Consider the following 16,421-nt stretch of genomic DNA (forward strand, 5'->3'; position numbering starts at 1 on the left):
GACCTAGACGAGTTGATGTTGAAACAATTCAACAAGAACATGGAGAGTATAACGACTTCAAAGAACAACCCTTGTAAGTTTGATTCACACTTAACTTGTCTATTTTTCTTTGTGCAAAAGTTCTTCCCATTAGAAGGTATAGTCATATGGAGAAAAGATGTACCCATTCTCTACCAAATCAATGAGTATATAGCACAAATGGGAGAAAACTATGTTAGTTTTAGAGTATATAGCAGAAATGGGAGAAAACTATGTTAGTATTATGGATAACTATTTTGATGCATTTAAGGACAAGATGAAAAATAGATTTAGGATACCTAAGAAACTTGTTGAAGACTACAACTTTGTTTCATGGTTGATTGTGTAAAGTGTGCATACAAGTAGTTTGACTGAGAATTGTATGGGTTAAGCCTCTAGGTTATGAGGTTAATATTGATGAAACCAAAGATATCATTGAAGATTGTTAAATGATCCTATTGATCCAAAAGTTTCATATTTTGGCACATATGATGAAGCCAAAGTAAGAATAAAACTTGAAATAAAACTCCCTCGGGCGATCAACAAAGGAAAGAAAAGGATAGCTAAACTAAAACAAACTAGCTCCACTCTCCTATTGACTAAAGGAAAAGGAGATGACATTGAGGAAGATAATGTAGAAGATGAAGAGAAGTTAGAAGAAGAAGATCCTATAAAGAAGAAAGGTAAGGTTATTATAACCAAACCTGCAAAGGCATCTACTGCAGTGTTCACAAGGAGGACATCCAGGAAGAAACTAAAGATGGGTGAAGAAGCAGAGGATATAATTTTCAAGAAGCCTCCACCCACCTTTCAGGAAAGATTGAAGGAAATTGATTCAGGAGCTAGCATAAAAAATTTTAGATCATTGATATATGAAACTAGAACTACAGAAGAGAAGCAACAAGTTGAAGACGTGATAATGTCTAAGATGAGAAAATGGAAATATTCTCCAGATCAGCTTGCTTAGGAGATTCTAAGTGATTTAATGGAGAAAATCAAGCCAAGATGGGAGCATGCAATGAAAATTTCTCAAGATATTTATGAATAGACCTATAGGCAACTCATGCCAAGCTTGAATGAAAAGGAGATAAAAAATTACATAAAAACAAATGAAGAAAAACTTACTTTGAGATTCAACACTTGTTTGATATTGATTAATGACATTGAACATGTGGTAAGGAATGCCACCAACACATGGAAAAACATTTATAATCTAACAGAGTGATTTTATTGTTAATGTCAGTGACAAGGATGAAGATGATGGTGAACATGACAAAGAAGAGGAAATTAATGATGAAAAGGTAACACATTATGACAATATTGATGATGAGGAACAGGAACAAGAAGCTAGTGAGGAGTATCTACCTACGATTCAGAACATTGAGGGGACCGACCCTGAGAAGATTGCAGCAACAGTCATAATCTCACTTCCTCATTCTCAAAGAAAAGAATTGAAGACATCAAGCTCAGAGAAAGCTGCTGCAAAATTGGTTGTGTCAAACATTAAAAGTTCAAGCACTCAATCAATATTTGCAACTGTTTAGCTTAGAACTTCATTGACAGAAGTGACAATCACTTCATCTACCGAGAAATCAACACTTCCTCCTCCACAAGTTTTGGTCACACAAGGTATTTCTTCAATAAGTGCAGTATCTAGTTTTTCTACCATTCCTATTATTTCTACTATTATTTCTATTCCTAACATGCAAATAATAAGTACAATGATAGTTAAGACCAAGCCTCAACCGAGTACAAAAGTTTTGAGTAAAGGAAAAGAAAAGGAAAAGAAATTGATCTAGATGAGGATGTAGTTATCCTGAATTGGGATATCTCCAATCTTAATCCTGGTAAGATGTACATAGTCGGAGAACTTCTTCAGAAGAAAGATAAGTAGCAAACTAGAGAGGAAAGGAATAAAGAATTTAAAGTGCTTGAAGATGCAAAGAATATTCTTGCAGAGCTACTCGACACAGAGGTTAACAATTCTCAACCAATTTTGGCTCAGCTAGTAGAAGTAGTCTAGAAATTCAATGAAGATTTGAATGGATAAGAAAAATTGTTGCAGAGAGCAGAGAAGAAATTTGAGAATAAAGTTTTGGAGCTAATAGCACAAGAGATTGCAATTCATCAAGTAGACTTGTCTACTATTCTAGGCTCCTTGGAAACCTCTTGCAACAATGTGACTTCATTATTCGGTAAACTCTATGACACTTCCAATTTCACCAAGAAAATTAAAGATAAACTTTCAAAGATTGATGAAGATCTAAAGGAAAGTGTACATCAGTTGCAACTTGACCTGAGTTATAGCTCTACCCACCATACAAAGATCAAAATTTTAACTGATATGCAGGCAGAATTACTAAGAGAAAAAAATTAAATAAGAGCTACACTTGTAGACATACGAGGCATGATTCTCCTAAATATGGATGCATTGTAGAAATATATTGTACATGCTAAAACCCTCATCCACGGTAACAACTTCTCCACTGTTGACCACATGATAGAACTATCAGCAAAAGTTTAAATTGTATTGCATACATGCAAGGTGTTGCAAGAAAATTGGGACAAGACAATGACACTCATTCTTAAGATACATTCTAATTTCTTGTCACATTTTGGTATTATAGTATAGTATACACCTTTGGCATTTATGTCAAAAAAGGGGAGAAAAAATATATAACATATGTAAAGGAGGAGATTATGTATATAAAGCATACTATACAAAGGCAGAGAATATGTGAGAAGATGTAAAGTATATTGTATATCTATGTAAGGGGGAGCAACATCATATTATATATATGTATAGATATTCAGAGAAACATCTCTTACAAAAGAATTTTGACAAATCTCAAAAATAGAGTATGCTACCGAGTTGAAAACACAAGATGAAGAATAAAAACTGTTTTGAACTTTTTGAGAATTCAAATTTGACTGATAAGTGTTTTTGTCACTAATACCAAAGGGGGAGATTGTTGACATTGCAGTCAAGTTTGTCATTAGTGACATGCACTTATTCAGATAGTAAGTATCTACCAAGTTTATTGTATAGTTGACAGTGTTAACCAAGCATTTTAGGCTTTATTGAGTTCTACAGTTGCTACTAAGTTCAAGGAATAGTATTTAGTTTGCACCGAACAGTTTCTACCAGGTTGATGATCATCAGTGTAAACTAATATTCCTAGTATTTACTAAGTTTCTTAGTGCAAATAGAGTTATGCAGTGGTTATTGAGTTTGCAGTTACAGTGATGTGAATCTAGTGTTGACCAAGCCACTTAGTGACCAAGTGATTTAGTTTATACCGAGCTCATAGTGATAGCATTGATCGAACTATGTAGTATGAATCAAGTGATTCGGTTTGTTTCACAATATTCACCAAGTCACCAGTGCAGACCAAGTTTAGACTACTTAGAAGTGATCAATATGGACCAAGCTTCTACATCTATTGAGTGCATGATGATGTTGAGCACTGATAGTAGATGTTGAGTATCAGAACTTGAGTTCTTGTAGTTGGGCTGACTTTTTGTATTTTGTGTAAACTTGTATTGTAGCTGACTTTTTTGAATTGTAATTTGGATTGGTATTTATGTAATGTATTGTATCACATTAAAATATATATGACATGAGTATAATTTGAATTTGAAGAGAATAAGTGTGAAGTAAAAAGGCTACAATAGTATAAGGAGCAACAAAGATTTATCTATCACAACAAGGTGATCATTACACTCAAAGGAATCTCATTCAAGAAACCAAGTTGCAGATCAAAGATCAGCCACTATTTCATTATAATAGGTGGATCAATTAAATCCTTTCATAAGGTAGACTTAATAGTCTTTTGTAAATCTTCTTACTGAGTGCATGCTTCATCGTATGTTTGTAAATCCTTTTTGCAAGGTGGACCTAGCAGTCCTTATTGCTCCTAATAGGGAAGATCATTAGAAGTGATCGTTGTAAGCCTTAAAAGGCCAACTTTGTACTACAATACCAAAGCTTGTGGGTATCATCCCCACCCCAGTTTTACTTTCTATTTGGAAGGTTTCTGGGTCACCATATTGTGTTTTAAAGTGTTATGAATGTTTTAATGCTTTTAGTTTTTCATGCATGCAATTAGATTAGAATGCACAAGAAGGATTAATTGATAAATAAGGATTAAGTTTTTTTGGTTATCGATTCACTCGTCCCCTTTCAGTAACTTAGCCTATCATATATATTCCCAAAACATCTTATCATTTTCAACATTTGATTCATCTTTGATAGCAATATAAACCATTTCATCCTCATTGCTATTGTCAGAGTCTTTAGCCATATAGCAAGATTTTTTACCTTTATCCTTGTTCTCTTTGTTGCTTTTGAAATCTTTCTTGCCTTTGTACTTGTTGTATTTCTGTTCTTCTTTGCCTTCTTTGTTTGGACACCTTATAGCAATGTGACCAAATTCGTCACAAGAGAAACATATTAGAGGTATTTTTCCTTTGTACTTTGCTTTTCCTTTAGGAAATCTCCTTGCAAACAATGCTTCTATAGTTTCAAGATCATCATCAGAATCCTCTTCATCTTCACTGTCAGACCACTTTCTAGATTTTCCAGCTTTCTTTTGAGTGATAGCTTAGCTTGAAATACAAACTCAATGTTACTATGTTAGGAACAAAGTTATCATAGTTATCCAACTCAAAGGTTGTCAACTTTTCCACTAGTGCATCCAAAGTTATATCATTTTTAGGATCACATCTCTTCTCGTGACTTGTTGAAACTCTAATTGCGTAAATAGGAAGAAGAGTTCTAAGGACCTTGCTTACTATTGCCATGTCATCTATTATTCTTCCTAAGGCTTTGATTTCACTTACACTAGCTTTAATTCTTTCACAGTATTTTGCAATGTTTTCATCTTCTCTCATCTTCATTTGATCAAATTAACCTATGAGACTTTCTACCTTAGTTCTCCTTACATTGTCATTTCCTCCATAGATATTTTTTAGCTTGATCCACATCTCATGAGTAATATCCCAATCTTTGACTTCATCAAATTTAGCATAATTGAGAGTAGAGGCGGTGCCAATCATCATAATGTTATGATTCTTCTTTTCTGTGATTTCTTCAATAGTTATAGTTCCAGTAGGTGCCACATACTTAGTGTTACAATATTTCAGGCCTGAGTCTCCAGTGGTTGTCAAATGTAGCTTCATGAGTTCCTACCATGGTTGGAAGTTATCTTTGTTCAACTTAGGAATTTCCCTTCTATAAGACATATTTGATCCTGATACCAATTGTTGAAAATGTAAGAGGAATAATTGAGAGGGGATGGGTGAGTCAGTTACTACAAAAACAAATCCTAGTCCCTTAAGATGTCACAAAACAAAACCAAACTCTGATGATGTAACACAGTTAGCAGTGAATCACTCGGTTAACATAGTAACACTCAATTTACACTAAGAATAATTGTCACTCATTAAACATAAAATATAAGCATTGTTACTTTGTTAACACTAAACATGTAGATCTTATGATATCAAGTGCAATTAACATTAATTAGCTTAGATGCAGAATGAGACACTTGGATTTAACATGGAAACCCAACTTGGGAAAACCACCAATTGCAACTAGTTACTATTTGTCACTCTTCTGAAGAGAGCCCTATTAGGAGCAAACCCTGTTAATGGTTACAAAACACACTTTTTGGTGTAACCTTGTTTAAGGATTTAGATCACCCTGTTAGGAGTGGCCTTATTAGAGGTCTTCAAACACTTCAATCTAGAAATGCTAGCTTGTTAAAGGATTTGGAAAATAACTATTAATTTAACTCTATTAAGAGAATTTGAATCACTACTACAATTATTAGATAGTAAAAATGGCTTGACTTGATTGCTGATGCAACTAACTTGCTAGTTTTAGATCTTAGTTCTGGCTTGATTACTTGATCCTCCTTGATCAAATTAATCTTTGCAGCTTGATCAACAAGGATACTCTACTTATCCTTCTAATTTTCTTCCTCTATTCATCTTTTTCTATTCCACACATTCTCTTTTCAATCCTCAACTTGACCTTATACTTATATGAATAACATTGTCAAGTCGAATTGAATCCACTTATAAATATTCAATAGTTAACCCTTGAGTCAGCTAGAACAAACAAATCAATCCAATAGACTCAATATATTGACATGGAAAAATCCTTCGTTAGCTGACCCAACTCGGTCAACACTAACTTTGAAAAGACTTTTCTTTGTTAACCAAGTAAGCTCAGTTGACACAACATCCTAAACTGGATTTCCTTTGGTAACCAAGTAAGCTCAATTAACACATTGGTTCCATGCCAACTTTCCTTTGTTAATTGAGTGAGCTCGGTTAACACTAAACTTTCTGGAATGCTCGGTAGACATAGGAAACTTTCTCCATTGCCTAAGTGAGCTTGACAGATATCAAATGGTAAAGACATGATATTTTGAGTAACAACAATATACAATTGTTCAATTGTTTTCAACAGTTAGCATTGTCTTGAAGGTATATAATTTTCTAGGAGAACCCCATGTTTGTCATATAGTTTACCACTGAGGTTGGGATTCATAGAGGTGATGTGGAAAATTGGCTACATCTAGGAAAAGGAGTTGAGAGGAAAGGGTAAGGGAACAATTTTATCTAATTATGCAATTGCCCCTTATTTTGTGAATATAAATGGATGTTGGACCCATTTTGAGAATTAATTTATTCCTTACCATTTAGGGGTTACCACAAAAAGACATAGTGATCCAAAAGGTTATCACAATATGTTCAGAACCAAAAACAAATGATCTCTTATACCTAATACATTTAATTAGAAATAAAATTGATTTAGATGTAAAGGATGATAGGAAGGAGAAATGGATAGCCTATGGAAAGCTTATGAGAATTATCTAAAGAATGGATCAAAATTATGATCCCTTGGAAGAGTTTTGTCCATTCTTTATGAAGATCAATTCTTTGGTGAATAATTTTTAAGAAATTATGTTTGCATTTAAAGACAAAAGCACTTAATTAGAAATATTTCATGGCAATGAGACAAGGGATAAAATTCTACAAGAAGCAACTCTATCACCTCAAATGAGAACGAGGTCTTTAATTTTAGCTTCTCCACCAGCACATATAATAGATGGGTTGCTTGAGGAGAGCCCCTCATGTTAGGAATAACAATGCACCACACACAACTAATACATGGGGTGAATCAATTGTGACTAAATCAAAATATTAGACCATCTATGACTTATTAGATATGAAACCTTTAACGCAATGCAAAGAAAATAACACCATAATACCAATATTTTTTGATGTAGTGCAAGGTAGGAGAATCCAAAAAGGAGATGTCCTAACCCCCAACAAATAAGAACACAATGGAAAAACAACAACAATGCAAGATTTGATACTAAATCACAACTCTTTATTCATAAAATAACTAATTACATGCAATGTGCCAAGTTGTAAGGCCTTCCCAGTTACGACCAAATACAAAGAAAGCAATAGTTCTACATTTTTCCCAAGCCTCAACTACTAGTTCTTCTCAAAGTTCACTCCTCTACTACATCCTCTTCTCCAAGTTGGATGATGATGACTTAAGACTCCACATGACCCCCTACTTATAGCCAACTAAGCCACAAGTCAGCCTAGTAAGTTACAAATTAAATTAATCCTTACATTCAATACATGTTGAGCCATAACTCAGCCTCCAACAGATATTAAACACCAACTGCCTTAAAAGGATTACAAAGATTATTAAATACATCTACAATAAATAACAAGACCCAAATAGGTCCACACAAACTGTAACAATCGATCCATGTTATGATCTCAATACTCATGCAATAAATGTAGCAAGTCATTTGAACAATCCACAAGAACTTCATCCTACAAGCTACACTATCGAGCATCAACAACCACTACAAGCATCACCAAACTCCCACAAGCATTGCCAAGCAATAGTATATATTGAGCACCTTCAACGATCAAGCTCCTTCAATGACTAAGCACCCTTTAGTGACCAAGCACCTCGGATAACACTACATCCAATAACAACCTAGCACCACTCCTTTGGTGATTGAGTCCACAACTCCAAGCCAAAATCCCTCCAACATGCATAATTGCTAACAACCTTAGGATGCTCCTGCATTAGACACCCCAGGTGTGAAAAGATGTTCTCATTAGTTGGAAGAGCATCTTATGGAATTCAACACATAAATCCCAAATTGGTTCTTCACATACATATCCTCCAAGTCTTCAACTTTCACACTCCTTCCCTTGTTCCACTTTTGCTTCCTCACATCCATCCTCGATGTGCTACGGGTTGGCTTTCCAAGTTGATCTCTAACCCTCTTAGAATCTTTCAACTCAACCTGGTTGCCAATACTCAGGTTCCTCCTACTAGGTTCTTCATTTGGCACTAGAATTAGGGGATGCTTCCTGCCACCTTTCATAATTGTAATCACATTCTTGACACAATCATGCACAACCTTGCAATCATACTAGCAAGGTCTACCAAGTAATATGTGAAAACTGTTCATGTCCATAATATCGCACAACACTTGATCCTTATACTGGCCAATCTGGAAATCAACAATGCATTGCTCCCTCACTTCCAAAGCATGCTTATTTTATAACCAACCAATCCTATAAGGACAAGGATGTCTCATTCTCCTCAAACCAAGTTTTTGAACCATCTCCTCAGCAATAAGGTTATGAGTACTACCACTATCCACACTCACATTGCATACTTTACCACCAGACTTACAACGAGTCTTGAAAAAATTACTCCTTTGACAAGATTACAATTTCCTCTAATCAATCATTACTATTTGAGCTAGTAAACTCTCTCCTTGCTTAGGCTCACTGGTAGAGTTTTAAACCTCATTCACAATAAAGGCTCTTTTTTTTACCACCCTTCTATGAATATTCATAAGATCTATGTCCCACTTCACCACATATGTAGCAAGCACCCTTAAACTCACCTCTACATTTCCTTCTCTTCTGATCAATAGGTTTTGTTTCATCTTTAGCACTCAGTTTAGCCTTTGCCAAGTAGTCTAGCTTCTTCTTCCCTTTCGAATTACCTTGACTTTTCCTCTTCAACTTATCTTCTACCTTTAGGGAATACTGATAAACATCCTCAACTGAATCAATCTTCAACATGTGATGTGAATATCAGGATTTAACTGTGTGATTTTGAGTCAAACTCGACGACCCATGTTTCATGAGTAGTGATTCAACATGAATCCATCTCTCATGACAATAAATGGAACACTTAGCACTCATTGGATCTAGGTGATGCTCACAGGGGTGAAGCACTGGGACTTCCCGGGAGGTCACCCATCCCAGTACTACTCTAGCCTGAGCGCGCTTAACTACGGAGTTTCCTCCACAGTTAAACCCAAAGCTTGCAACCCCATTTGCAAAACCTTCACCAAGTGTTGTGCCTTATGAACCATTCATTAGAAAGCCCCTTAAGTTCATCAATTGATAAGTAGGAGATGATTTCCACAGCTAGTCAAATTGTGATGTGAATATCAGGATTTAACTGTGTGCTCGATGGCCCATGTTTCATGAGTAGTGATTCAACATGAATCCATCTCTCATGACAATAAATGGAACACTTAGCACTCATTGGATCTAGGTGATGCTCACAGGGGTGAAGCACTGGGACTTCCCGGGAGGTCACCCATCCCAGTACTACTCCAGCCTGAGCGCGCTTAACTACGGAGTTTCCTCCACAGTTAAACCCAAAGCTTGCAACCCCATTTGCAAAACCTTCACCAAGTGGTGTGCCTTATGAACCATTCATTAGAAAGCCCCTTAAGCTCATCAATTGATAAGTAGGAGATGATTTCCACAGCTAGTCAAATTGTGATGTGAATATCAGGATTTAATTGTGTGATTTTGAGTCAAACTCGATGACCCATGTTTCATGAGTAGTGATTCAACATGAATCCATCTCTCATGACAATAAATGAAACACTTAGCACTCATTGGATCTAGGTGATGCTCATAGGGGTGAAGCACTGGGACTTCCCGGGAGGTCACCCATCCCAGTACTACTCTAGCCTGAGCGTGCTTAACTACGGAGTTTCCTCCACAGTTAAACCCAAAGCTTGCAACCCCATTTGCAAAACCTTCACCAAGTGTTCTGCCTTATGAACCATTCATTAGAAAGCCCCTTAAGCTCATCAATTGATAAGTAGGAGATGATTTCCACAGCTAGTCAAATTGTGATGTGAATATCAGGATTTAACTGTGTGATTTTGAGTCAAACTCGATGACCCATGTTTCATGAGTAGTGATTCAACATGAATCCATCTCTCATGACAATAAATGGAACACTTAGCACTCATTGGATCTAGGTGATGCTCACAGGGGTGAAGCACTGGGACTTCCCGGGAGGTCACCCATCCCAGTACTACTCCAGCCTGAGCGCGCTTAACTACGGAGTTTCCTCCACAGTTAAACCCAAAGCTTGCAACCCCATTTGCAAAACCTTCACCAAGTGTTGTGCCTTATGAACCATTCATTAGAAAGCCCCTTAGGCTCATCAATTGATAAGTAGGAGATGATTTCCACAGCTAGTCAAATTGTGATGTGAATATCAGGATTTAACTGTGTGATTTTGAGTCAAACTCGATGACCCATGTTTCATGAGTAGTGATTCAACATGAATCCATCTCTCATGACACTAAATGGAACACTTAGCACTCATTGGATCTAGGTGATGCTCACAAGGGTGAAGCACTGGGACTTCCTGGGAGGTCACCCATCCCAGTACTACTCCAGCCTGAGTGCGCTTAACTACGGAGTTTCCTCCACAGTTAAACCCAAAGCTTGCAACCCCATTTGCAAAACCTTCACCAAGTGTTGTGCCTTATGAACCATTCATTAGAAAGCCCCTTAAGCTCATCAATTGATAAGTAGGAGATGATTTCCACAGCTAGTCAAATTGTGATGTGAATATCAGGATTTAACTGTGTGATTTTGAGTCAAACTCAATGACCCATGTTTCATGAGTAGTGATTCGACATGAATCCATCTCTCATGACAATAAATGGAACACTTAGCACTCATTGGATCTAGGTGATGCTCACAGGGGTGAAGCACTGGGACTTCCCGGGAGGTCACCCATCCCAGTACTACTCCAGCCTGAGCGCGCTTAACTACGGAGTTTCCTCCACAGTTAAACCCAAAGCTTGCAACCCCATTTGCAAAACCTTCACCAAGTGTTGTGCCTTATGAACCATTCATTAGAAAGCCCCTTAAGTTCATCAATTGATAAGTAGGAGATGATTTCCGCAGATAGTCAAATTGTGATGTGAATATCAGGATTTAACTGTGTGATTTTGAGTCAAACTCGATGACCCATGTTTCATGAGTAGTGATTCAACATGAATCCATCTCTCATGACAATAAATGGAACACTTAGCACTCATTGGATCTAGGTGATGCTCACAGGGGTGAAGCACTGGGACTTTTCGGGAGGTCACCCATCCCGGTACTACTCTAGCCTGAGCGCACTTAACTACGGAGTTTCCTCCACAGTTAAACCCAAAGCTTGCAACCCCATTTGCAAAACCTTCACCAAGTGGTGTGCCTTATGAAACATTCATTAGAAAGCCCCTTAAGCTCATCAATTGATAAGTAGGAGATGATTTCCACAGTTAGTCAAATTGTGATGTGAATATCAGGATTTAACTGTGTGATTTTGAGTCAAACTCGATGACCCATGTTTCATGAGTAGTGATTCAACATGAATCCATCTCTCATGACAATAAATGGAACACTTAGCACTCATTGGATCTAGGTGATGCTCACAGGGGTGAAGCACTGGGACTTCCCGGGAGGTCACCCATCCCAGTACTACTCCAGCCTGAGCGCGCTTAACTACGGAGTTTCCTCCACAATTAAACCCAAAGCTTGCAACCCCATTTGCAAAACCTTCACCAAGTGTTGTGCCTTATGAACCATTCATTAGAAAGCCCCTTAAACTCATTAATTGATAAGTAGGAGATGCTTTCCATAGCTAGTCAAATTGTGATGTGAATATCAGGATTTAACTGTGTGATTTTGAGTCAAACTCGATGACCCATGTTTCATGAGTAGTGATTCAACATGAATCCATCTCTCATGACAATAAATGGAACACTTAGCACTCATTGGATCTAGGTGATGCTCACAGGGGTGAAGCACTGAGACTTCCCGGGAGGTCACCCATCCCAGTACTACTCCAGCCTGAGCGCGCTTAACTACAAATGGGGTTGCAAGCTTTGGGTTTAACTATGGAGGAAACTCCGTAGTTAAGCGCGCTCAGGCTGGAGTAGTACTGGGATGGGTGACCTCCCGGGAAGTCCCAGTGCTTCACCCCTGTGAGCATCACCTAAATCCAATGAGTGCTAAGTGTTCCATTTATTGTCATGAGAGATGGATTCATGTTGAATCACTACTCATGAAACATGGGTCATCGAGTTTGACTCAAAATCACACAGTTAAATCCTGATATTCACATCACAATTTGACTAGCTGTGGAAATCATCTCCTACTTATCAATTGATGAGCTTAAGGGGCTTTCTAATGAATGGTTCATAAGGCAGAACACTTGGTGAAGGTTTTGCAAATGGGGTTGCAAGCTTTGGGTTTAACTGTGGAGGAAACTCCGTAGTTAAGCGCGCTCAGGCTGGAGTAGTACTGGGATGGGTGACCTCCCGGGAAGTCCCAGTGCTTCACCCCTGTGAGCATCACCTAGATCCAATGAGTGCTAAGTGTTCCATTTATTGTCATGAGAGATGGATTCATGTTGAATCACTACTCATGAAACATGGGTCATTGAGTTTGACTCAAAATCACATAGTTAAATCCTGATATTCACATCACAATTTGACTAGCTGTGGAAATCATCTCCTACTTATCAATCTTCAACATACCAACATCATCTTGGATATTGAATCTCAAACCATTAATGTACCGAGCTACCTTCTTCTTTGACAATTCTCTATGCCCAGACTGAATAGTCAACTTGTAGAACTCCTCAATATAGTCTTTCATGGTCATATCCTTCTATTTCAAATTTTGCAACCTCTTAAACAACTCAAGTTCATAATCAACTGGGATGAACTTAGCTTTCAACTTGGTTACCATTTACCTCCATCTAGTGATCTTTGTTTCACCTTCCTTCTCTTTGTCTCTTTGTAGTTCCTTCCACTAAAGAGCAGCAAGTCCCTTCAGCTTAGTTTGTGCCAACCTTACTTTGAGTGGATCCTCAATATCCTCAAGCTCAAAATAGTCTTCCAATTCACCAATCCAATCAATCAGGTCTTCAAGATTCAAAGCACCTAAGAAATTAGAAACCTCCATCTTATGCTTCAACTTCAATTGAGATCTAGGTCTAGCAAACAGACCAACCCTATTTCCCATAGGCCTCTCCACATGACTAACTCTATCCTCACCACTTGATCCAAAAACTTCAAAGTCTTCAGAAACTTCATCATAACCATCTTCAGTACCTGCATGCCGAGGTACACCACCTATAACACTTATGATCTAAGGAATCATATCACTCTTCATCAACACCATCTCAAATCTAAAACTACCTTTAACCTCGTCCATTTCAGGTCTAAAATTTGCTTTAATCTTCTTTGAGATCTTTTCTTCCTAGAGGCATCTTCCAAGATTTTTGCAAACCCTTCACAACAAATCCACAAATCTAGAAGATCAATTAGCTCCACAAGATCAACCTTCTCTTCCAGCCTCCACCTAAATCCTAATGCAAACTACCTCAACTTCAGTGCTCAGTATACACACTCACGAACAACCTTCACTTTGATACCACTTGATGCAGTGCAAGGTAGGAGAATCCTCAAAGGATATGTCCTAGCCCCTAGCAAATAACTAGTGAATAGAAACACAACAACAATGCAAAATCTGATACCAAATCCCAACTCTTTATTCATAAAATAGTTGATTACTTGCAATGTGCTGGGCTATAAGGCCTTCTTAGTTACAACCAAATACAAAGAAAGTAACAGTTCTGCAAGATCCCTCAAGATCTAATCCATACCCTAGCTAGTCCGGATCCACACTCTAGTAGAAACCTCCGAGGAAGATCTAAACTTGTGCTTGCAAGCCCACCGAATAATCTCCTTATTTCCCAAGCCTCAATTACTAGTTCTTCTCAAAGTCCTCTCCTCTGCCACATCCTCTTCTCCAAGCTAGATGATGATGACTTAAGTCTCCACAATACCCCCTACTTATACCCAATTAAGCCTCAAGTTAGCCTAGTAAGTTACAAATTAAATTAATCCTTACATTTAATACACGTTGAGCCACAAGTTAGCCTCCATAAATATTAAATACCAAATTCCTTAAAAGGCTTACAAAGATTATTAAATACATCTTGAATAAATAACAAGACCCAAATAGGTCCACACAAAATCCAATGATCAATCCATGTCATGATCTCAATACTCATGCCATAAATGCAATGAGTCATCCAAACAAATCCACAAGAACTTCATCCCACAAGCTACATTGTTGAGCATCAAAAACCACTACAAGCATTGCCAAGCAATAGTATATGCTGAGCACCTACAATGACCGAGCACCCTTCAATAGCCAAGCACCTTGGATAATAATACACCAAATAACGACTGAGCACCACTGCTTTGGTGACTGAGTCCACAACTCCAAGCCAAAATCCCTCCAACATGCAGAATTGCTAACAACCCTAGGATGCTCTTGCATCACTTTTTTCTTGAGGAAAACTTGGTTAATAGAAAAAACCCAGTAGGGATCAAACCCACAAGATTATATAATTTAGGACATATAAAACTTTGTTAAAGGTACAATGAGGAATACAAATGCATTTAGGAATTTGTCTGGAGCTCACTTCTTAATTACAACAAGGGAAACAAACCAAAAAGTGAATAAAAATTCACTGTAGACAATAATCTAGTGAAATGAACTAACCAAAAGCATCAACTATGCCAATACAATTCCTTTTAGGCACAAAAGTCTAGATTCCACCCCTACCTCTTTTTGATCAACTTTGATCTATGTTGTGATCCAAACTCACATAAATATTTTTGCATCACATCCATCCATACACATTTGTGCACACCAAATTCATAGATGAATTCACTCTCTTTTACAAGCCTCAAACACATATTAGGTTAGCTCAATATTCGACCTAATACCAAAATAAATTACTTCAACCAATGTGATTCCATGAATTTCAACTATAACACATATAGAATACATTACAATAATAATTAATACATTATCATTCAATAGATAATCATAATAATCCAAATGACACATTTTTTGACTGAGTTGGCTAGGAAATAAATTTTCTTCCATTATCCAATGAGTAAACTAACTTCTGAACCAATAGTCCTAAAGAAAAAAAGGCAGATTGACATGAAAACATGTTTTTATGAGGCATATATGCATATATTTATGGCATAAGTGATATTCATGTGGAAAGCCTCAATTGAGGAGTCAACCTTAAATTGAGATTTTTTTGGTAAAAGAATGCTAACATGTAATAGAAGTAAATACAACTATAAATAACATCATAACAATGTGGATGCAATAGCTTTGACTCAACATTAAAACCAAAAGGGAAATCATGTAAGACAAAACCTCATGTATGTAAGTGCTTGCAATATGCCTCAATCATGAATGTTTTTATGGAAGTAGATCTCTCTTTGGATGGCCACACGCCATGATGAAGGTAGACTTAGAAGAATAAATGAATTGGAGAATGAAGATCTTGAATGCTTGGATGAAGAATGCGTTACTTGTTTGAAAGCTCCTAGAATGTACTTGTTTGATTACTTAAACATGGATAGCTTGCCTATAGTATGGATGCCCAAATGAGGAGAGAAGTCTTTCTTTTTTAGTGATTTTAGAATAAAAAATGAGAAGGAACAACTTAACAAAGCAAAGCATAATAATACTTGACTTTAGGCCTAGGATTTCTTCAAGAAAATCACTTGGGTAAGGGATCATCCCTTACAACAGAGTAACAAATTACCTTGTCTCTTATCCAAATAAGGGATTATCTTGTCCATAACTCAGAGGTGAAATGCCCCAAAATGAATTTTAGAATTTCACGATCCAACATTGAAAGGAATATGAAGATAGTTTAAGATTGTGAGATCATCGAAAAAAAATATGACAATAGTTTAAGAATCTAAGCATTGACCGAAAAAAAAAAAACAAAAAAACAAAAAATATGGAAAAAATTGCACTCCTTGTGTAACACACAATAACCATTCAAATTGTCAATAAATATATTATATTTAATTATTTTAAACACAATAAATATGAGAACCTTATAGCTTTCAAAGTATTTTTTTAATTCCCATTTTCGGGTTACGCAAGGATATACACAAATTAGGGGATGTAGT

The sequence above is a fragment of the Cupressus sempervirens genome, chromosome 5 (assembly GCF_028749045.1).
Source record: "Cupressus sempervirens isolate cs-2001-9-10 chromosome 5, ASM2874904v1, whole genome shotgun sequence".
NCBI lineage: Eukaryota > Viridiplantae > Streptophyta > Pinopsida > Cupressales > Cupressaceae > Cupressus > Cupressus sempervirens.